The sequence below is a fragment of the Hypanus sabinus genome, chromosome 15 (assembly GCF_030144855.1).
Source record: "Hypanus sabinus isolate sHypSab1 chromosome 15, sHypSab1.hap1, whole genome shotgun sequence".
Taxonomy (NCBI): domain Eukaryota; kingdom Metazoa; phylum Chordata; class Chondrichthyes; order Myliobatiformes; family Dasyatidae; genus Hypanus; species Hypanus sabinus.
Window position 1 is genome coordinate 44,948,782 of NC_082720.1, and position 23,191 is coordinate 44,971,972.

Here is a 23,191-nt window from a genome sequence, read left to right on the forward strand (position 1 = left end):
GGCAGACGAGGAGATCCCTAGTTACAGGACAGCAGTCTCCGGTTTGCAGATCCAGGACCTCCCCGTAGGCCCAGGTGAGAGGACCCTACTCTGTGACGTCACCACCAGCCAACCCCGCCCCGTCGTCCTGGCAGCCTGACGGCGGTGCGTATTCAATTCCATTCATAACTTAGCGCACCCCTCCATCAGGACAACCGTCCGGATGGTCTCCAACAGGTTTGTTTGGCACGGACTCTGCAAGCAGGTCAGTGAATGGGCCAAAACGTGCATGCACTGCCAAACAGCCAAGGTGGAGCAGCACACCAAACCCCGCCGCAGCAGTTCCATCCCGCTCGCCGGTGTTTCGACCACATTCATGTGGATATCTTGGGCCCCCTGCCAGAGTCACGTGGAGCGCGGCACCTCCTGACTATCGTGGACCGGTTCACCAGATGGCCAGAGGCGGTCCCGCTCACCGACACCACCTCTGAATCCTGCGCCCGAGCCCTGATCACCACCTGGATATCTCGCTTTGGAGTACTAGCCCACATTACCTCCGACAGAGGCGCCCAGTTCACCTCCAGCCTGTGGTCAGCTATGGCCAGACTTTTGGGGACACAGCTGCACCACACTACTGCCTACCACCCACAGTCGAACGGGCTAGTGGAGTGTTTCCACCGTCACCTAAAGTCGGCTCTCATGGCCTGCCTGAGAGAAGCTAACTGGGTGGACGAGCTTCCCTGGGTCCTACTCGGCATCCGCACGGCGCCCAAAGACGATCTGCACACCTCGTCAGCCGAGTTGGTGTACAGCGCACCCTTGGTCATCCCAGGAGAGTTCATACCAGCCCCAAGGGGGCAAGAGGAAGAACCCGCAACAGTCCTAGACAAACTACATGAGAGGCTCGGTAACCTGGCCCCCATACCCACTTCGCAGCATGGGCAGAACCCGACCTGCGTACCCAAAGACCTGCAGAACTGTAAGTTCATTTTTTTACGACAGGGAGGACATCGGGCACGGCTACAGCGGCCCTACGAGGGGCCGTTTACAGTGATCAGAAACAACGGGTCCACATTCGTGCTGGACATTGGGGGAAAGAGGAGGTTTTCACAGTGGACCGACTCAAACCAGCCCATGTGGACTTGATGCAGCTGGTCGAGATTCTGGCACCGCGGCGCAGAGGCAGACCTCCCAAACAGGGACCGACTCAGACTGAGGACATTGGGGGGTGTATCACCGGTTCTGGGGGGGGGGGGGGTGGTTATGTGGCGACCCACTTCCCAGCGCACTCGAACCGGCTCACAAAGTGGCGCACGCCTGCATTGAGGCCGGTCCCAAAAAGGGCGCCAAGTCTGCTTCACCAGCAAGGGGAAAAGCCCGCGCACGGGACAGGTCTGTGAATATGCGTCCCCTACAGCATTCCCGCCCAGGGAGGGCAGGATCAGGAAGGCTTTAAAGCGAGGCTGCGAAGTTTGAATAAACCTCTTTTGCAACTGCAGCTCACTGACTATGTGTCATTATTTCAGCGCTACGTGTAGCACACCACTACAGTATATGGGTTTCAGCAAGGCATTTAACAAGGTACCCCATGCAAGGCTTATTGAGAAAGTAAGGAGGCATGGGATCCAAGGGGACCTTGCTTTGTGGATCCAGAACTGGCTTGCCCACAGAAGGCAAAGAGTGGTTATAGACAGGTCATATTCTGCATGGAGGTTGGTGATCTGTTCTGGGACCCCTTCTCTTTGTGATTTTTATAAATAATCTGGATGAGGAAGTGGAGAGATGGGTTAGTAAATTTCCTGATGACACAAAGGTTGGAGGTGTTGTGGATAGTGTGGAGGGCTGTCAGAGGTTTCAGCGGGACATTGATAGGATGCAAAACTGGTCTGAGAAGTGGCAGATGGAGTTCAACCCAGTTAAGTGTGAGGTGGTTCATTTTGGTAGGTCAAATACGATGGCAGAATATAGTATTAATGGTAAGACTCTGGTAGTGTGGAGGATCAGAAGGTTCTGGGATCTGAGTCCATTGGACACTCAAAGCTGCTGCACAGGTTGATTCTGTGGTTAATAAGGCACTGGCCTTCATCAACAATGGGATTGAGTTTAAGACCCAAGAGGTAATGTTCATGCTATATAGGACCCTGGTCAGACCTCACTTGGAGTACTGTGCTCAGTTCTGGTCACTTTACTACAGGAAAGATGTGGAAACTATAGAAAGGGTGCAGAGGAGATTTACAAGGATGTTGCCTGGATTGGGGAGCATGCCTTATGAGAATAGGTTGCGTAAACCTGGCCTTTTCTCCTTGGAGCGACGGAGGATGAGAGGTGACCTGATAGAAGTGTATAAGACGATGAGAGGCATTGATCGTGTGGATAGTCAGAGACTTTTTCCCAGGGCTGAAATGGCTAACATGAGAAGGCACAGTTTTAAGGTGCTTGGAAGTAGGTACAGAGGAGATGTCAGGGGTAAGTTTTATATGTAGAGAGTAGTAAGTGTGTGCAATGTGCTGCCAGAGATGGTGGTGGAAGGGTCTTTTAAGAGACTCCTGGATAGGTACATGGAGCTTAAAAAAATAGAGGGCTATGCGTAAATCTACGTAATTTCTAAAGTGTTCGGCACAGCATTGGGCCAAAGGGCCTGTATCGTGCTGTAGGTTTTCTATGTTTCTACATGCATCTTTGAGGAGTGCCTGTTTTGATTGTTAGTTAAATGTTATCACCGATCCATACTGACTGTGATCTCCTCATGAGGAAGCTGAGGGTCCAGTAGCAGAAAGAGGTACTGAGGTCCAGCTTTAGAATTTGGTGATCAATACTGAGGGGATAATGATGGTATTGACACTGAGCTATAATCAATAAGTATATCAGACTGATATAGTTGTTACTGTTGCCTATGTGCTCCGAAACACAGTGAGAGCCATTGAGGTTGTGTCAGTTGTAGCTGTTGTGGTGGTAGGCAAGTTAAAGAGTGTCCAGGCCCTGGCTCAGACAGGAGTTAACTCTAAACATAAAGAACTTCTTGACACAATTCATTATGGTAGGTGTGAGTGCTACCGGGTTGTAGTCATTGAGCATCTCACCCTGATCTTCTTGGGAACCCATATGATTATTGCCTTTTAGAAGCAGTTGGGAATTCAGTAAATAAAAGGTTGAAGATACCTTTGAACACACCAGCCAGTTGATCAGCACAAGTTTCCAGTATCCAGCCAGGTACATGTTTGGGTCCTGAGAGCTGTGGGTGCCTGGAATGCCAGGGACGATGGTACAGGCAGATATGATGGAGGCATTTGTAAGGATCTTAGATAGACACATGAATATCTAATATTTAAAGAATGAATAGATATGGATCATGTGCAGGAAGAAAGGATTAGGGGTCTTTATTCCCATTGGTATACAAGGCAATAAATATCTTAATTAATTTGACACAACATGGCCACTGAAAGGCCTGTTCCTGTTCTGTAATGTTCTATAGTCAAGCATTAAATTTCTCTTGACAAAGAGACAAAGTTCTTGTGGCATTGTGAGAAAACAAGCTGTTTCAGAACCCCAGAGGTTGAAGCAGTATCAGTGGAGGCAGATGTTGCTTGACCTTCTGAGTTGCTCTGTTATAGTATGCACTCGACTGCACCAGCCTACAGGGTTAAGAAGCTCTGATACTCCAGTCTATGGATTGCTGGCCCATTCTGTTAATTGGCGGCCATGTTTTGGTGCCAAGGTTTGGATATTTCAGGAGCATCTGAACATGTCTGCTCAAATTTGGTTCAGTCTGCAATTGTGTTTAGGATCTCTGTTTCATTTGAATTGTCATTTAGTCTGGTTAGGTTCTCGTCTAGCACCTCGTCAAGAACCCTGTTTATCTTAGCCTCAAAATCGTGTCTTGATTCTAGTCTTGGATACTCCAGCACTTGGGTCCTTACTGTCCTTGCCTAGGCCTCTCGATATATCCTCTGGCAGCTTGTTGTCTTTCTTTCCAGTTTACAGCATCTGCAGTCTTTTGCATCTCCTTGTGACATCACGCCTGGCAGCTTCCAGCTTCAAATAAATCAGGAAGGACCTCCTGAAACCCAAATGTTCAGCTGCAGACTCTCTGTATCCATGTTTTCCAATGCAATTGTGGAATACCTCCCAACAATGAATATCTTTCCTTTAAGACTTGCAGCATGACTGCAGTCGGCACATGTTATTCTAACCTTGTGTATGGGATTCTTGAAATTACTCTTTTTTTATTGTATGCCAGTGTTAAATATTGGTTGGGCTTAGGAATGTGGCAGTGTTTGGCAGCATGACATCTGGAACAGTCGTCTCCATTTTTCATGATGTCACTATCAACAGCAGTTGTATGGAATGGAGCTGGATTTCTGAAACATATGGAGGAGAATCAGCAAGGGGAGGTAACACAGGAAAAGGAAAGGTGGTGGAAACTTGGGACTGTGCCTCTCTGGTTGAGTTGCCTGTGAGAAATTCAGACAAGCTGAGAACAAGTAAATGCTATCACGATCCTACTGTTTACTTCCTACTATAATTAACGATGACAGCATCAGCTTAGCAATATGACAGAAGTAAAAGCTGTGGTAAAGTAAGCACCCCAAGCAAACTTTAATGAAGCCATGCCATGTTGCATGCAATTATTCCTGTGCATGTTCTGGCATCTTCTACAGTAAGTACTTCTCAAAGTAAATAAAATACTTCTCAAAGATAATAAAACGTAATTTTATTATCAAAGTACACGTGTATATGTCACTGTGAAATTCAATATAATTTTTTGAAACTATACATAAGCAAAGTCTGACAAACAGCCTAAGAGCAAAAGGAGACAACGTGTGCCAAACAAAAAAAAATACTGATGAAATGGCTTTTAGAGTCCTTGAAAGTGGGTCTGTCACTAAATTTTAGGTTCAGTTCAGAGTTGAGGTGAGTGAAGTTATACACACTGGCTCAGGAGCTTGATGGTTGTAGGGTACTAACTGTTCCTGAGCCTAGTGGTGTGAGACCTAAGGCTCCTGTGCCTCATGCCCGATGGTAGTACCGAGAAGAGAACATGGCCTGAATGGTGGGTGTCCTTGATGATGGATACTGCTTTCCTGTGGCAGTGCTTTTAGTAGATGCCCGTCCCAGTCCTCCCAAGCAACCACTTAGTGGCTCCAGCATGGCTGATAGAAGAGTCCTTAAAGTTTTGACTGAATTATTTTAGCTAGGTCCAGATAGACTTACCAGTTGAGCAACAAGACCGAGGAACTGAGTACACATCCTATGGAAAAGATGGCAGGAGAGCAAACCTCCTGCTCCATAGACCCTTAACCACTTACTTACGACTGTTTTTCATTTTATGGGAGGACAAATTGTTAGTGTGTTTTGAGACCTACAAGCACCCATGTGCATGGTGACCAACATCCGTGGCTTGAATAACCATCACAAAATGCTGGAGGGACTCAGCAAGTCAGGTAGTTTCTATGGAGGGAAATAAACAGTCCATGTTTCAGGGTGAGACCGTCCGTCAGGACAAGAAAGGAAAGGGCAGAGGTCACAATAAGAAGATGGGGGAGGAGTGGAACGAGTGCAAGCTGGCTGGTGATAAGTGTGACCAAGTGTTGGGTAGGTGGGTGGGGGAGGGGAAATGAAGTCATAAGCTGGAAGAGGATAGGTGGAAAAGGTAAGGGTAAAGGGCTTAAGAAGAAGGAATGTTTTGTTTGGCAGCAAAATGAATTGCACTATGGCATTCTGTGCTTCCAATACAGCAATCAGACAGCTGCTGCTTGTTATGCTGCATTGGAAGCCGCAACATTGGCATCAGATAATTCATTATAAAAACAGAAAATGCTGGAAAATTTCATTGTGCTTGGTCCACCATTTTGCTAACAGATTTAGAAAACATTTTCTTTCTTAAAAAATGATGGGCTTCAGGTTGTGGGCAAAGCCCTGTGCCAAATTGATTCTCATCTCCTCCAATACCACATGTATTGAGAGTTACTACATGTTTCCCGGCAGGGTTCTCAATTCTCAATAATTTTACACAATCTTAGTTCGTAAGCTGTGAGGATGAAATTGAGTGATGATGCATCTTTATCAATACCATCTTCCTCCTTTCATTGGCTCCTTCCATGCTTGAATGACTTTTCTCCTCATTGTCAGGATCTTCCCAATCACGGTCGGTGTCATCTTGGCCTTATGGGTGAATACATGGCATTCAAGTTATATCTGACAGGGAGCAAAATGCATAAGCAGGTGTTGAGCAACCTATTTGTGAGGAATGACTTTCACAGTTAAAGAGCTGGCAGCATGAGCAAGCTCTAGGATATAGGTGCTAAATACATGGAACATACATCTGTTGAGTATAATTTCTATTGATGGGGACTGTTATTAAGTAGAAGTTTGGAAGGATAATGGTGCAGCTGATGGGTTATGATATTTGATTTTAACCACTTATATGTAGTTCTTGAAATTTTTGCAGCAGAGGATTTGCGATCATTTGAAGAAGCATAGTCTGATGTGGGATAGTCAGCATGTCTTTGTGATGGGCGGGGCATGACTCATGGCCTGATTGAATTCTTTAAGGAGGTGATAAAACAAATTAATGAAGGTAGAGCAAAGGGTGTGGTGTGTATAGATACAAGTAAGATGTTCAACAGAGTTCCCATGGTAAGTTTAATCAGAAAGTCAGGAGGGATGAGATCCAGGGAAATTTGGCTATGTGGATTCAGAATTGGCTTGCCAACAGAAAGCAGTGGGTGGTAGTAGATGAAGAGTATTCTGATTGGAGGTTGGTGATCAGTGAAGTTCTGGGACCCCTGCTCCATGTGATTTTAATGAATGGCTTGGGTGAGGAGGTGGAAGGTTTCATTTATAAGTTTGTCGCTGACACAAAGGTCAGTGGTATTGTGAATAGTGTAAAAGGTTGTGATGGGACATTGACAGGATGTAGTGCTGGGCTGAAATGTGGCAGATGGAGTTCAGTCTGGAGAAGTGTCAAGTGATTCACTTTAGAAGGTTCAAGTTTAAGGCAGAGTACAGGGTTAGTGACAGGGTACTCAGTGGTGTGGAGGAAGATGGAGAACTTGGGGTTCATATCCACAGATTCCTCAATGTTGCTGTGCAGATTGATAGGGTGGTTGGTATAGTGTGTTGGCCTTAATTGGTTGGGGTTTTGAATTCAAAGCTGTGAGGCAATGTTGCAACTCTATAAAACTCTGTTCAGATCAGGTCAGCTCATTACAGGAAGGATGTGAAAGCTTTAGAGAGGGTGAAGAGGAGATTTACCATGGTTCTGCCTGCATTAGAGTGCATGTCTTATGAGGAAAAGTTGTGTAAGATAGGACTTTGGAGTGGAGGATAAGAGGTGACTTCATAGAGGTGTATAAGTTGATAAGAGGCATAGATGGAGTGGAGACCTGCACCTTTTCCCAGGGAAGAAATGGCTAATACAATAGGGCATAATTTTAAGGTAATTGGAGGAAAGTCTAGGGGGATGTCTGAGGTAGTTTTTTTTTACAGAGATTGGTGGGTGCTGTTGCCAAAGCCAAAAAGATTAGGAACATTTAAGGTACTCTTAGACAGGCACACTGACAAAACAAAAGTGGAGTGCTATGTGGGTGGGATGAGTTAGACTGAACTTGGAGTGGTTACAGTATAAAGTCAGAAAAACATCCTGGAGTGAGGAGCCCTCACTGTTCTATGTTCGATATTAGGTTCTCAGGACCTGATTCCTGACATTGACTTCAATGGCCTTCTGCTCCCAAAGCAGCCTGAGCATCTACTGGAGCACCTCTTGGTCTCCTGCAGCCACAGGAACTTGTCCAATTCACATCTTTACTCCATGCATCATCAATGATATACTATTTTTTCTTTCTTTACTGGGTCAGAATGACCAATGGGACAGCCATCATCACGAGTTCCTGGCACAAAGCACATCCATATAATTAGCTGCATATAATTGTGCAGGCTAGGTTTAAGCAATGCTGGCAAATTAAAGTCTTATCCCATATTGATATGTCTGGCTAATCCATGATGAAATTTATGCTATCTTGTTGATAAAACAATGTTAATAAGAACATGGGAAACATAAGCAGGTTATGGCCATTCTGCTCTTTGCAACCACCCCACCACTCAGTAGGTTTAAGGCTAATCTTTTACCTCAACATCACTTTCTTATTCTTATCCCCTTATCCCTAGATTCAAATGTCAAAAAATCTATTATTACAGTGAACAGGCAGCATTAAATTGGTATTCTGCGTCCCTTAATAATAATGGCCACAGGTTAATCACACAACGTTATCCCTGCATTCATTCCCAGGGTCTTTCAAACTTAGCTAAATTTGGGGATGCTTTAATCAATTAAAAAAGACAGAAAATTCCTACAATATATTGAAATGATATGTAGGTATGCTTCCTATTAAGCACTGCACTTTTTATACCTAATGTGGAATAACAGGTATATTGTATAGCTCACCATGATTATGTGTAATACTTATACAATGATGCTGGCCAAGAATTCCACACCAATGCTGAATGACTTCAGTTGTGTTTTCATGGGCGAGTTAATACAAGCAGTCTATCTGTTGCTGCCACTTCCCCTGAGCAACACGAGTAGCCTTTGCTTCACCTACAACACCTAACATCTGCTATGTTTCCATGGAAACAAGGCTACTGGATGCCATATTGAGCCTAGTTGCACTGTGGCAGTCACAGTGTTTATTTGCTTGGAAATATTGCTTTTGTGACTTGATTTGATGGAGGGTGGTGGATTTTTACATTTATACAGCATTAATAAGGAAAGCTTGAAATATTAGACCATTGGGAAAAATAAAATTAACATTTTAATTCTGATTCCCATTGCTGTTCTGACATGTCGGTTCATGGCCACCCTCAGTATGGAGGAGCAACACCTTTTATTCCACCTGGCTAGCCTCCAGCTTGAGACATGAATATCAATTTCTACTTAAGGTAAAAAAAAATTCCCTCCCCTCCCCTCTTCTTCTATTCCCCACTCTGGCTCTTACCTCTTCCACCTGCCTATCATCTACCCCTGGGTACTCTCCTCCTTCCCTTTTTCCTACAGTCCACTCTTCTCTCTTATCATATTCCTTTCTCTCCAGCCCTTTACTTTTCTTACCCACCTGGCTTCACCTGTCACCCTCTAGCTATCCTCCTTTCCCTGCCCCCACCTTTTTTTACTCTAGCGTCTTCCTCCTTCCTTTCCAGTCCTGACTAAGTGTCTCCACCTGAAATGTTGACTGTTTATTCATTTCCATAGATGTTGCCTGACTTGCTGAGTTCCTCCAGCATTTTGTGTGTGTTGCTTTTGCAGAATTTCTTGTATTTAAAATTAACAGAGTGCCACTTTTTTGCAGCTTTGGGAATTTTCATGGCATTATCAATGAAAGTGATACCCAAGATAAAACTTAAATTTAGAAGGGATTAAATAAACTAGGTTTATACTCATTTGAGTTATAATGGTCAAAGAGTAATCTGATTAGTTTCCATGCTATTAAGTGCAATTATATTAGATGGTGAAATGGTTCCATTTAATATCAGAGAATGTATACAGTATACAACCTGAAATGCTTACTCTTCACAGACATCCATGAAACAGATGAAGAACCCCGAAGAATGAATGACAGAAAAATCTTAGAACCTTAAAGCTCCTCTCCCCTCCCCACACACAAGCAGTAGCAAGCATCAAGCACCCCCCCACCTGCATCAGCTTCCCACCACCCACAGTGTATGCAATGGCAAAACCCCCCCAAAGAGACCATGATTTAGAGTCTGTCAGAAAAGCCACTGGTGGGAAATGATATCAACTAATTGGAGAATAAATGACACAAGATTTCATCTGAAAATACAGAGCAGAAGTTTGGAAGAACATCTCCACACAAAGAAGGAAACATTTCTTCCTTAAAGAACAATTTATGTTTGGGCAATCATTAATTTTAACCTAAGATTAATAAGCATCTGTTAGCCAAAGATATTAAGGAATATGGGGTAATGGAGTTAGAACGCAGATCTGACAGGATCTCATTGAATGCTGAAACAGTTTCAAAAGGTTAAATAGCCTACTCCTATTCCTAAATTCCATTGTTGAATTTCCTCATCTCACCAGTTTGAGTTTGATTATTAGAGAGTTGTTTTCAAGCAATTATATTATTCTAGCTGGCCATCTTTACTAACTCTATTCACAATTGTTGAGTCATTGACTCCAAGTCAAGCTAACCTGACATGAATATTGATTCTAAATTACAAGTTATATTAATTTTGAATTTATTATTGGCAGTATTCTTTGAAAGATATTTAATATATTTATTTTTTTCTCACCTGTTTTCAATGGTTTGGAACAGAAGTGCTGTCAAATTACTCCTTGTCATCCCATTACTGACTTGCCCAACCAAGAATCTGACTTCATGGTACACCTATGGGCATAATACTGAGTCCAAGGTGGTGTACAAGCACCTTGAGTTGAGGGACCTCTGGACACCCTCCCACTCACCCCTACCCCTTGCCCCAACAGCTGCACGTTTAGTCTTTCCGTTTTCATTTAAATGGGGGGTCACCATCCCAGATGGAAATGTTAAGTGTGCTTCATTAATTAGAATTCATATTATTATTTTAGTTAATTTACACCATTTAAATGTACGTATGATTTTTAATTTCTTAGATAATTTTAATCTTTTTCAATTGATCTTCCAAGTCTCTGATTATTGGAGACTCTTTGAGAGCACAGGATGTCAAAAGGCCATGAGGGAGGTCGAAGAGAAAGGTTTCAGGCTCTATGACTTGAGACCAGTCTGTCCACACTGACCAGTCAGCTTCATGAGACAGCTAAGGCAGCCAGACCTCCAGCTTAATTAGATACCCAGGGTCACAAAAAGTTTATGTATTGGCGATGGTGAATCAAGCACGAGCCCGCCCAGTATAACTCAATATAACATTAAAGTAACAGAGTATCATAAAACACAATACATTCAGTTAATGCCTCAAGATATTTTATAAACACACAGAAGGTGGCCACTCCACTTATTGTGCCTGTGTCATAGCTCTTCGAAGAGCTGTTCGATTAGTTCCACCTCCCACTTTGTTCCCAGAGTTATGCAAGTACTTCTACTTCAAGTATTTACATAAATTGTTTTTGAAGGGTGTTACTGAGCCTCTTTTCATTCATCTTTCAGGCTTGGCTTTTCAGATAACAGCAGTCTGCAAACTTTTCCTCATGTTGCCTGTTTTTTCTTCGCTAGTAATTTCAATTTGCCAGTTTGAATTTCTTGTTTAGTAGAATGAGTATTTGAGCAGTTGTCTTAAAAGTAACAGTTTGACTCTTCTGAACATGATCCTGATTTATGCCAATATTCATAAAAGCAATCAGTAGTCAATACTGTAACATGTTCCAGTGGCAAAATTGGACCTCTGTAATACTAAGGTTCCTGTCTGTCTGTGGCGATTAGCTTTAGGCCAATGAAGCAATGGTGGATGCCATGTATTAGGAGCCCACAGTAAAATAATTTATCTTAAAAGTGAGGTAGTGTCCAAGGGTTCAACATCCATTTAGGAATCGGATGGCACAGGGGAGGAAGCTGTTCCTGAATCACTGAGTGTGTGACTTCAGGCTTCGGTACCTCCTACCTGATGGTAACAGTGAGAAAAGGGCATTTCCTGGGTGATGGAGGTCCTTAATAATGCACACCGCCTTTCTGAAACACCACTCCTTGAAGATGCCCTGTGTACCTTGTAGGCTAGTACCCAAGGTGGAGCCAATTAAATTTACAACCCTCTGCAGCTTCTTTTGGGCCTGTACAGTAGCCCTCTCCCCATTCCAGACAGTGATGCAGCCTGTCAGAATGCTCTCCACGGTACATCTATAAAAGTTTTGGTGTGTTTTTGTTGACACATCAAATCTCTTCAGTCTCCTAATGAAGAGTTGTTGTTTTGCCTTCTTTGTAGTTGCATCGATATGTTGGGACCAGGTTAGGACCTCAGAGATCTTGACATGCAGGAATTTGAAACTGCTCACTCTCTCCACTTCTGATCCCTCTATGAGGATTGGTATGTGTTCCTTCATTTTACCCCTCCTGAAGTCCACAATCAGCTCTTTCGTCTTACTGATATTGAGTGCAAGGTTGTTGCTGTGACACCACTCCATTCCACAGTGTCAAGATAAGCGCCTAAAATTTTTTCTTGAAATATTGTAACTGATAATTTTACCATAAGCAAAATTCCATCCTACTGAAATCTATAATAATATTTTATCAGACTATAGATTATAAAACCTTTCTTTATGAAACAAGAAATTAATGTGCAGACATTTCTTTTTTATATCGGAGTTCTCATCATATGACTTAGTGAGATTCTCCTAAGGATAACTGAGTTCAGAGATTAGATCTCCTGTGTCTGTGCTGAATTAGCCGACCTCTGATGGATGATGTAGAAGCACTATAATTAGCTGCAACGGTTCTACATTCAGCTCTCACAGTCTTGCTCCTGAATGTGACCAAGTATGCACTACTGGAATGTGCACTTATGTGAGGATTGAAGGATTAGGCTCAGCTATGACGCCTCCATGCATGAATTGTCTGTCAATTCTCAGGTGTCAGTCTTGATTCAGTGGTAACTCTTTTGCTTCTGTCTTAAGAGGTTATGGGTTAATTCCAGAAACATGAACACCTAATCTAGATTGACATCTCTCTACAGCATTCAAAGAGTGGTCTTTTGGAAGAGATGTTAAAGTGAGATCTTACCTGCCAATTTATGGAAACAATCTTATACACTGTTTCAGTGAAGATCAGAGAATTCTGGTATACAATTCTATATCATTCCGGAAGGTAGCCTGTGAGGAGGAAATTATTTTTAAATGCATTTTTAATACATAATAAATAAATATACATGAGGCGTCATTTACTGAGATGATGCTTAACTGATAAGATTTGGATCTGCTGAACTACTGGATATTCTGATAGCCCCATCCTCGGTGCAATCTCTTAATTTCCAGATTAAAAACCCTACAATCTATTGCCTGTGGAATTTCTTAATTTATTTGGATGGATTTAGTCTTATGAGCTGCTTTCCCTTAACTTTTTACTCACAATTTCATTGCTTGGATTGAGCTATAGATATGTAGAGCCTAGAATTTCTCATGTAATGTATCAGTGTGGTAGATTTCACTGCAGCAGGGTGACAGAAGTCAAGTTGGTTGAGGGTTCCCAGCTGCAAACCTTAATTATGCCCATTGAAAATATTTTGCACGTACTTCCTTGAGAAGCCACGTTCAAGGTTCCAGCGGCCATTAGCCACATTTGGCTTATGATGTGACTGGAGTGGGTTTGGGTGCATCAGGGCTTGGAATGGGGAGGGAAAATCAAGGGACTGATATTGAAGGTTAAGAATAAGAGAATGGCTTTAGGACACTGGCTATGATATGTAGATGGGGAGATTGGGACTGGCAGCATTTAAACAGAGAACTGGAACCTTGGCTAAGTTGATTCAATAATGAAGAAAGGGTATCACTAGGTGACAGTCAGAGGGAATAGTGAGGGTTGGTGCTATCTTGAGGACTGAAGGTAAGTTACTGACTTCTTGGCAGGTTTCTATTCTAGTGCTGTGTTGAAAACAGTAATGCTGGTCACTTCTAAACAAAGTTGTCAAAGCTCCAGTGATCACGAACACAGAATGAACAGGAATATAAATATATAAAAAACAGGATTGATAAAGACTTTTCTTAATATCTTGTATTTCTATTGGGGATAAACATTCAATTGTGCTTCACAGAAGTATTACCAACTGAGTCTTGACATGGACACTTCAAGTCAAGTCAAGTCAAGTCAAGTCACTTTTATTGTCATTTTGACCATAACTGCTGGTACAGTGCATAGTAAAAATGAGACAAAGTTTTTTAGGACCATGGTGTTACATGACACAGTACAAAAACTAGACTGAACTATGTAAAAAAAATACAACACAGAGAAAACTACACTAGACTACAGACCTACCCAGGACTGCGTAAAGTGCACAAAAACAGTGCAGGCATTACAATAAATAATAAACAGGACAATAGGGCAAGGTGTCAGTCCAGGCTCTGGGTATTGAGGAGTCTGATAGCTTGGGGGAAGAAACTGTTACATAGTATGGTCGTGAGAGCCTGAATGCTGCAGAGCCTTTTCCCATACGGCAGGAGGGAGGAGAGATTGTATGAGGGGTGCGTGGGATCCTTTATAATGCTGTTTCCTTTGCAGTTGCAGCGTGTAATGTAAATGTCCGTGATGGTAGGAAGAGAGACCCCGATGATCGTCTCAGCTTACCTCACTATCTGCTGCAGGGTCTTGCGATCTGAGATGGTACTTATGAATATGTAAAGGTTTTATGGAGTGTATAGGCTGAGAAAAGAGTGATAGAGGGGTGCCTAGGTTAGTGAGTGAAATCTAGAACTTGGGTCTAGCAACTGAAAACATTGGCACCAATAAATGAATGATAAAATTAAGGGATGATTAAGAAGTTAAAGTTAAGGGACACAAATATACAAATTCAAAGTCAAGCTTATTGCTATATGTACTAGTGCATTGAAAAATATACTTCTGGCAGCATCACAGGCACACAGCTACAGATCAGCAGAATTCACAAGAAAATAAATAAATTAAAAATAAATTATACACAAATTTTACAAGGAAATGCAAGTAGATAAAAAAATCAAAGTAAATTTTGGCACAATGTGGTAATAGTTTTCATAGTTTTGCTGGATTGTAGTGACAAGTGTTTTGCCAGTTGGTTCAAAAACAAATGGTTGAATGAAAGTAGCTATTCTTGAACCTGGTGATGTGGGACCTCAAGGTTCTGAACTTCCTGCTTGATGGTAGCTGTGAAAAGATGGCATGGATCAGATAATGGGGATTTTTGATGATAGATGCTGATTTCCTGATATAGTGCCTCTTGTAGATACTGCCAATGGTGGAGTGAGATGTGCAGGTGATACATTGGACAGTCTTCAATTTCTGCATTAAGCACAAAGAACCACAACTTAACATTTTGCATCTTTTTTCTCTCTGTAGTGCTAACTTTCCTGGATTCAGCATAAGAACTAATGTATATATACTGGGCAGATTTGATTTAAAGCAGAGGAATGCTAACCAGAAGCTTTGGCTGAAAAGTACTTATGTAAGGTTGAATAGGAACACAATCAAGAATTGAATGAAGTACCAGAACTCTGTGGAACTTATATGGAGCCAACATGATGTAGGACATTGTGAGGAGGAGAAATGTAAAGACCAAGTGGCATTCTTTAATAGGCTTTCCAATGTAGTGCTGACAATTGTGTTCGGTGCAGCTATATGTGAGGTACAGCTAGACAGAATTGAATAAGGTGCTTGTGTTATTAGTTGCTTGTAATAAGTGATTCATTACATTCTTGGTACAAAGGACTATTAGAAATAAAACACGTATTTAGTAAATCTAGTAGAAATATATATATTTTTTTATTTTCTTGGCACAAAAGATTCTGCAAATGCTGGAAATCCAAAACAACAAACAAAATGCTGGAGGAACTTGGCAGGTCGGACAGCATCTATGGAAAGGAATACAGTCAACTTCTTGGGCCGAGACCCTCCATCAGTTCTTCCAGCATTCCAGTTCATTTTTTAAAATGTCTATTATTTTTAAAAATAACAGTATTTTTACAGAGTCTCAGAACAAGACTAAAATCAGATTACTTCAGAAAAATATTCAGCCTTATAACTTACATTTAAAAATCAATTTATAGATTGAGTATATTTTCAGAATCATATTGAGAGAAGTGACAAATTAGCTAATTGTCAATGGAGTTGCAAAACCTTGGAGTTTACTATCTTTTATTTGGCTAAGAAGGTGCTGTGTGAACCACCTGTGTGTGATTGAGTGACCTACAGTAAACAGGGGAAGATGGAAATTAAAAGACAGAATGTTTTCCATCCTGATACTCTCATTAAAAAAAGCTTCATCTGTGTGGTTCCCGATGGCAGCTGCCTGCAGAGCTCATAGCTGCCACGTCATTGCTGCTAAGAGGCGTGGGAGACTAAAAGAACCTCTTGCCATGGCAGCCACAGAACAGCTGCTGGGAGGCCACCACGTATTAGAGGAAAGATTTGGTGGTGAGGAGGAGGAGCAGTGTTTTTAGAGTGTCTTGTCACCATTGCCCCCCTACCCTCCACCACTTCCATGAACTCAACACAAATCAAATTCAGTGTCACAAGTGGACCCACTCCACTGAGAGGTATGGGCTCATCACATAGGCAGAGAAACTGCGTGTAGCTGCCAAGTGTCAAGCTCATACATTAAGCTATGGGGAACCCAGCAATACTGTTTAGAAATATTCCGATCAATAAAAATTGAGGCTGACAGGTGCTGAGAGGAATACATCAATGGAGCAGTGGGACCCTTTAGGTCAAGTCTCCATGCTAACATACTGCTGGATTGTTCCTTGTTTTTTGGTAATTATAAACAGAGGGCGTTGGTACACATTTAACAGCTGACTTCTGTTAGCAAATGCAGAAATGGGCACTGCATATTGGATGAAGTCATTAGTTGAAATCCGATGCTAGGAAAATGTAACACATGCCTTAATTTTTACTGCTTGAGGATATGAGTACAAGAGTAAAAATGTGTGACCACAGTTATATAGGTTAGATCACATTGGAGTAATTTTATTCTCCTTACCTAACAGGGCAATGAAGTTTTACCATTCTGGTTCCTGGGGTAGCAGATATGTCACATGGGAAACATTGAGCAACTAGAGCTCAATTGTTAGAACTTAGAAGAATGTGGGAAGACCTCCTGAACACTTTTAAGATAGATGCAGGTAATGTGTTTTCTCTGAGTGAAGAATCTACAACTTGAAGACAGAATCTTAAACTAAAGGGTAGGGGTGTACTGAAGAGAAAATTCTTCACTGAGCGGAATGAATCTTTACAACTTTCTACAATAGAGGACTGGGTGCCTAGTTGTCGATTGTTCTCAAAACCATTATTAACAGATTTATGTGTATTAGAACATTCAAGGAATATAGGATGTAGGCCAGAATACAGTGTTGAGTAAGTGGATCAGGCACTATCCTGCTGAATGGCAGAGGTGGCACATTGGATGGAATGGTGTACAGCCACTGCTATTTCTTGTGCCCAGGCATACATATACAAGTTTCATAATGGTCACTGATTGACCTGATTGGCAAAATGGCCTAGGATATGTGAAAAGCTATTTCTGCATGAAGAACTTGGTCATCAGGAACTAGAAATGTTATACCATATGGGATATGGAAGGAAAAGACACTTAACCCTGGAGTACAAAGTTCCAGCAGCAATTCATCCTTTCCAACCAACATCTTGTTCTCTAACTTTTTAGAAACTGAGGGAGCAAAATTTTCATCTTCCCAGCATTTCCACTCACCAGCTATATAGAGGTTTTGGTCTAAAGCTTGAAATCAGTTCAAATCTGAAGCGTATGATGGATCTCCAGCTGTCATCCAACAACTATCTTCAATACTCAGTCATTTTGTTGACTCTAATGACTTCTCCAAACGAAAATCGCAACAAGATGGCTTGCAGGTACAACAGGTTATTAAGAACACAAACGGAATGCTGGCCTTCATTGCTAGAGGGATTGAATTCAAGAGCAGGGAGGTCATGCTGCAACTATACAGGGTACTGCTGAGGCCGCACCTGGAGTGCCGTGTGCGGTTCTGGTCTCCAAACTTGAGGAAGGATATACTGACTTTGGAGTCAGTGCAAAGGAGGTTCACAAGGTTGATTCCAGAGATGAAGGGGTTAACCTATGAGGAGAAATTGAGTCGCCTGGGACTGTACACTCTCTGGAATTCAGAAGAATGAGAGGGAACCTTATAGAAACATACAAAATTCTGAAAGGGATAGATAAGATGGAAGTAGGAAAGTTGTTTCCATTAGTAGGTGAGACATAGAATTAGGGGACAATGCCTCAAGATTCAGGGGAGAATATTTAGAACGGAGTTGAGGAGAAACTGTTTTTCCCAGAGAATGGTGAATCTGTAGAATTCTGTGCCCAGGGAAGCAGTTGAGGCTTCCTCATTAAATATATTTAAGAAATATATTTACATATATATATATGTGGGTACATATATATACCCACTCAAACATCTCCACTCATCATCGTATCCAGAACGATAGCATCAGAACTTAATGTCTGGTGAGTTCAATCTGATAACTATGCTTTCTTGGAACATTTTATTATCACTTCCAATAGTGATTTTTATTTTCACTTCCATACTCTTAGCCACAAATTATATTAACTGGGCTTTACCATGTTCCTGATATTGTCAATGGCTGATGCATAAGTGTCATGTTTGAAATGGAGATTTAGTTGAGGTAGTTTAATTTGATTTTATCTATTGTTCTTCAGTGCAAACTCCCAATCTTTTCCCAAATGATTTACTTTGTTTCTTCAAATGCTTATTTTATTACCTATTAAATATTATAAAACACTGCTCAATTGCCAGACATTCAAATGCAGAAAATGCTCTCAAAATATTGCTTCCTTTCTGCTTCAGATTTTAATTTGATTTCATTTTGGTGAGATGTAAAATGAACAAAAATGTAGATGAAACAAAGAAATGATGGCTGGGGGAGTGTAAAAGAAAAGGAAGAAGAAACAGGAGTAGACGTAGCAATGTGACAAAGATGACTGCAATAAACTGAAGTGCCTCAGGATTTGTTTCTACACCATTAACTATGGAATTCAAAATCAGTTTTCAGCACTGGGTCGAAAAGGACGGAAACATACATGACCCTGACTGACATACTGTATCTGCTCACTAGGATCTCAATTTTTCAACTGAAGAATGGCACAATGATGCAATGGTTATTGATGTTCCCTCATTGCTTCAGGTGAATTCTCTTTGTGAAGTTTTGTGAATTCTCTTTGTGAAGTTGACCTGTTTTCTCTGCGACCATATTGATTTTCTCTGGGTGCTCTAGTTTCCCCCCATATCCTGAAGGCTGATTGGTTAATTGGCATTGCAAATTAATGTGTGTTTAATAAACACATGAGAGGAAACAGGTTATTGACTGTAGGAAAATAAGGAGACACAAGGAAGACTGCAGATGCTGGAAGTTTGTAGCAGCAACACACGAACTCTGGGGAACTCAGCAGGTCAGGCAGCGTGTGTGAAGGAAAATGGTCAGTCGATGTTTTGGATTGAAAACTTCACCAGAATTGAAAATAAGGAGAGTGAGATTGGGATTAAAGTTATTTCTTGGATTCCTTCTGTTACATTGTGAGAACAAGATAAGGTATAATACTGAATTGTGTAGCTTGGGAAGGTAACTATATACCCAATATTTCTACATAATACTACATTCTTCTGCACACTCACTACTTTCCCATTGGGCCTGTGGGTTTTCACCACTAACCCTGATTCACCAAAGCAAATATTGCACATTGTTTTTCTTCACAGAATTCTTATTTAATTTTTGAATGATCTGTTCTGACCAGCTAATAGTACCTAACCAGAGCTCCTAAATGGAGAAATGTCAGATGAGCAAACTAACAAAATACATATTACATTTTTGGTTGCCTAATTTGAAAAGTTTTGTCTTCTGCTTTTCCCCCTGCCCCTCAACATGAAGACCTGTACAATCTACACCTCATTCTCTGACTTTGTACATCACAGCAGCAAGAGAGACAGGCCAACTGCAAATCATCAGCACACACTGAGACACACAATGGAATGGCACCTGCACTCAGTGGTCAATTTAACAGGTACACCTATATACCTGCTCGTTAATGCAAATATCTAATCAGCCAATCATACGGCAGCAACTCAATGCGTAAAAACATGCCAACATGGCCAAGAGGTTCAGTTGTTGGTCAGACCAAACATCAGAATGGGAAAGAAAGGTGACCTAAGTGACTTTGACCATAGAATGATTGTTGGTGCCAGATAGGGTGGCTTGAATATCCCAGAACTGCTGACATCCTGGGATTTTTGCACACAACTCTCTCTAGAGTTTACTGAGAATGGTGTGAAAAACAAAACAATACCCAGGTCTGTGGGCAAAAATGCCTTGTTAATGAATGAGGTCAAAGGAGAATGGCCAGACCGGTTCAAGCTGTCCGGAAGGTGTCAGTAATTTAATTATAACACATGTAAAGCGATGATGTTCAGAAGATCATGTCTGATTGCACAGCAGATCAAACATTGAAGTGGATGGGCTACAATAGCAGAAGACCACGAAAATACAGTCAGTGGTCACTCTATCAGGTATACGAGGTACCAGATACAGTGTTGACTGAGCGTACACTGATCATGATGTTGAACACTGCAGCCTTGTTCACTCTGCCCGCCAATTGTCCCTTCCCCCATAGTGTACGATGGCACTGATCATTGACTACAGGAATGTTCAGGGGGCCAGTGGGAAGGGAGCTTTACTCTGCATCATCAACGCTGTGTCTGCTCTGCGACAGTGTTGTCCTTGTGTGATCAGGATCAATGGCACATCACACAGAATGTTTATGAGAGCAACCAATCATTAATTCATTGTTAGTACAGGCTCTAAATTAAATAAAAACACAGCATTAAGATCCTGGCAAAAGCAATTAGGTAGCAAAATATACAATTTTCCTTTTTAAGTATATTACTGTATTCAATTTCAAAGAGTCAGCGTCTGGATAACATACTCCTACATGTTCCTGAGCTGGTGAACACTGTGAGTGGGGTTAATTCATTACCTGCAAGATAATTCAGTGAGAAGTACAGTCTTACCTCCATATCAGAAGGTAGCTGATTCAAGAGGCACTCCAAAGATTCAAGTGCACATATTAAGGTAACACTTCAGTGAAATTCTGAGGGAGTACCACACAGACATCTGTCAGATAAAGGCCTAGACATCTTTACGGTGCATAGACACGTAGGAGTGTAAATGTTGGCCTAATGCTGACTCTACGATATTGAATAAAATGATGAAAGGGTACAAATGGGAGCCAACCCATTAAAAAAGAAGTGACCCTGCTTCTCATGCAGAACTGCTCTTCCAATCAGCTCAGTGGTCTGTGGTTATTATTTCCACTTTGAGGTTTTAGTTGAAATTTGAGACATGTCCAGAGTTGAAACACAATATAGGACATAAATATCTGAAAGATAAAACAAAATATTCTGAGGGTGTAGAGAAAGAGAGAAATGGCCGTGGAATGAGATTAGCTGGATTGCTCTTACATAAATACAGTAAGAGGCCAATAGGCCATATAGCCTTCACCTTCACATGACTAACTCGATAATCAGAATCAGGTTTACTATCACCGGCATGTGTCATGAAATTTGTTAACTTAGTGGCAGCAGTATAATGCAATACATGATAATATAGAAGAAAAATAAGTAAATCGGTTAGAATAAGTATATGTATGTATTAAATAGTTAGATTAAAAATAGTGCAAAACAGAAATAATAGGGAAAAAAGAGAGGTGGTGTTCATGGGTTCAATGCCCATTTAAGAATTGTACGGCAGAGGGGAAGAAGCTGTTCCTGAGTCACTTCTGCACTTCCTTCATGAAGGTAACAGTAAGAGGGCATGCCCTCGGAGATGGGGGCCCTCAATAATGGATGCTGCCCTTCTGAGGCACCGCTCCTTGAAGATCCTGAACAGCCCTATAGTCAGAACCATTTAGATAAATATATAAATCAGTTACTTGGGGAATAACATTGTGTACAAATCCTCATTTTCATTGTGTTGAGTTTTAAACTTTGCTAGCAATTCTTATAAGATTATGGGGGGGGGGGTTAGATAACTGGATGTAGTTAATGAAGATGTAAATGCTTTTTTGGAAGTTCATGGAATTAGAGGTTATGGGAAACTGGCGCAAAAGAGGAGATAAGGATTGGGGCAGAGCAGCCATGATAGTATAGTGAATATCAGAGCAGCACCAAAGGGCTACCCCTGTTCCAATTTCATTACGTTCTTTTGTTCTAATTGTTATCAAGATGATTTTAGAAAATACAGCACCCATTTATTGTATAAAGGTTTTAAAGAAAATTATTACATAGAAAACAGGAAAGATTGCCCATTGTTAATAGCTTAACTAGTTTTCTGCTGCCTCAAGCAGAAGTGTTTTATAACACAATTCTTTTCATTTCTTGCCTTTTATTGGTATCATAGGGTCTACTGAAGAATACTGATTGGTAAAAGACCAAACTTTGCACTGCTAACTAGCTATGAATTTTGAAAGTATGTCCAGCAGTAGACATTTAAGGCTAAAGGTGTCACTGAAGATACAAAGAAAAATTACTTAAAAATTAACAATTGAATCAGTACCTAAAACAAATGGGCATCAACTTATGCACTGTTAAATTACTGAGCTTTGTGTTTTATTGCAGTCAGAAAATCAGTGCAGCATATACAATTTCTTCAACACTGAGATCAAAGAAAGCAGAACTACTTGGCTGGAAAGAGTTAAAGCTCCATTATCATTGTTAGTCACAATGCACACACCTTGCTTTCCCCCATGACTTCACTTGCACAATGTCCTTGTATTTGGCACCTTCCTTTCCGTCGACTCAGCTCTACCAATGCACAAGTTATCAGCATTAAAATGTTGACTTTATTCATTATAAGTACTGACTTAAAACTTCCGTATTTTGTATTTGTAAGTTTCTTTCCAAATTGGCCAGTGTTGATTACACCGGTGATATCAAGAAGTATTAATTAATTGAAATCTAAATTAATACATTTTAAGTTCTACTTCACATGCATTTTTCTCCGAATAATGCAGAAAAGCCACGTCTTCTTGGGTCAACAGTTTCACTGCTCACAGGATCAAATAACCACCTGGCTTGAAAATCTGCAGATTGCAGTGTGACCAAACTCCCTCATGAGCAGTGTGAAATCGAGGCCCAGCTCACCCCATGACCTCTCCACTTAAACTAGGTTGCCATGGACACCAGAGTCTATAAATAAAACAGTTATTCCCAGCAATTTTTGTTACAGATCATGGAATATGTTTCATACAACTTCTACTAGGTAATTAAGATCAGAAATCTCTAAAATATGTTTTACCTGTAAACTGTTCTAATTCTGTTCCAATGAATCACAGGCACATTTGCAATTTACAAGGTTTTTAGTTGGATACACTGAATTTTCAGGGATCAAAATAACTTTGTGCTTTGGGAGATGGAGGGTTCCTTCTCAGCAACTCAGCGTGGCGAGAACATGCATGTCAGTTCTCCTCAGCTAATGCAGCATTTATAGGG

At 41.3% G+C, this 23,191-nt stretch overlaps 1 long non-coding RNA gene across 1 annotated transcript; it reads right to left on the bottom strand.

Annotated features, from left to right (window-relative positions):
* Positions 1–4,691: 4,691 nt before the first annotated feature.
* On the bottom strand, positions 4,692–22,970 carry LOC132405462 (uncharacterized). Its single transcript, XR_009515879.1, has 3 exons — positions 22,434–22,970; positions 12,699–12,787; positions 4,692–6,174 (listed from the first exon to the last, which is right to left on the bottom strand). It is a non-coding gene; the product is annotated as an uncharacterized LOC132405462 (long non-coding RNA).
* Positions 22,971–23,191: the final 221 nt, after the last annotated feature.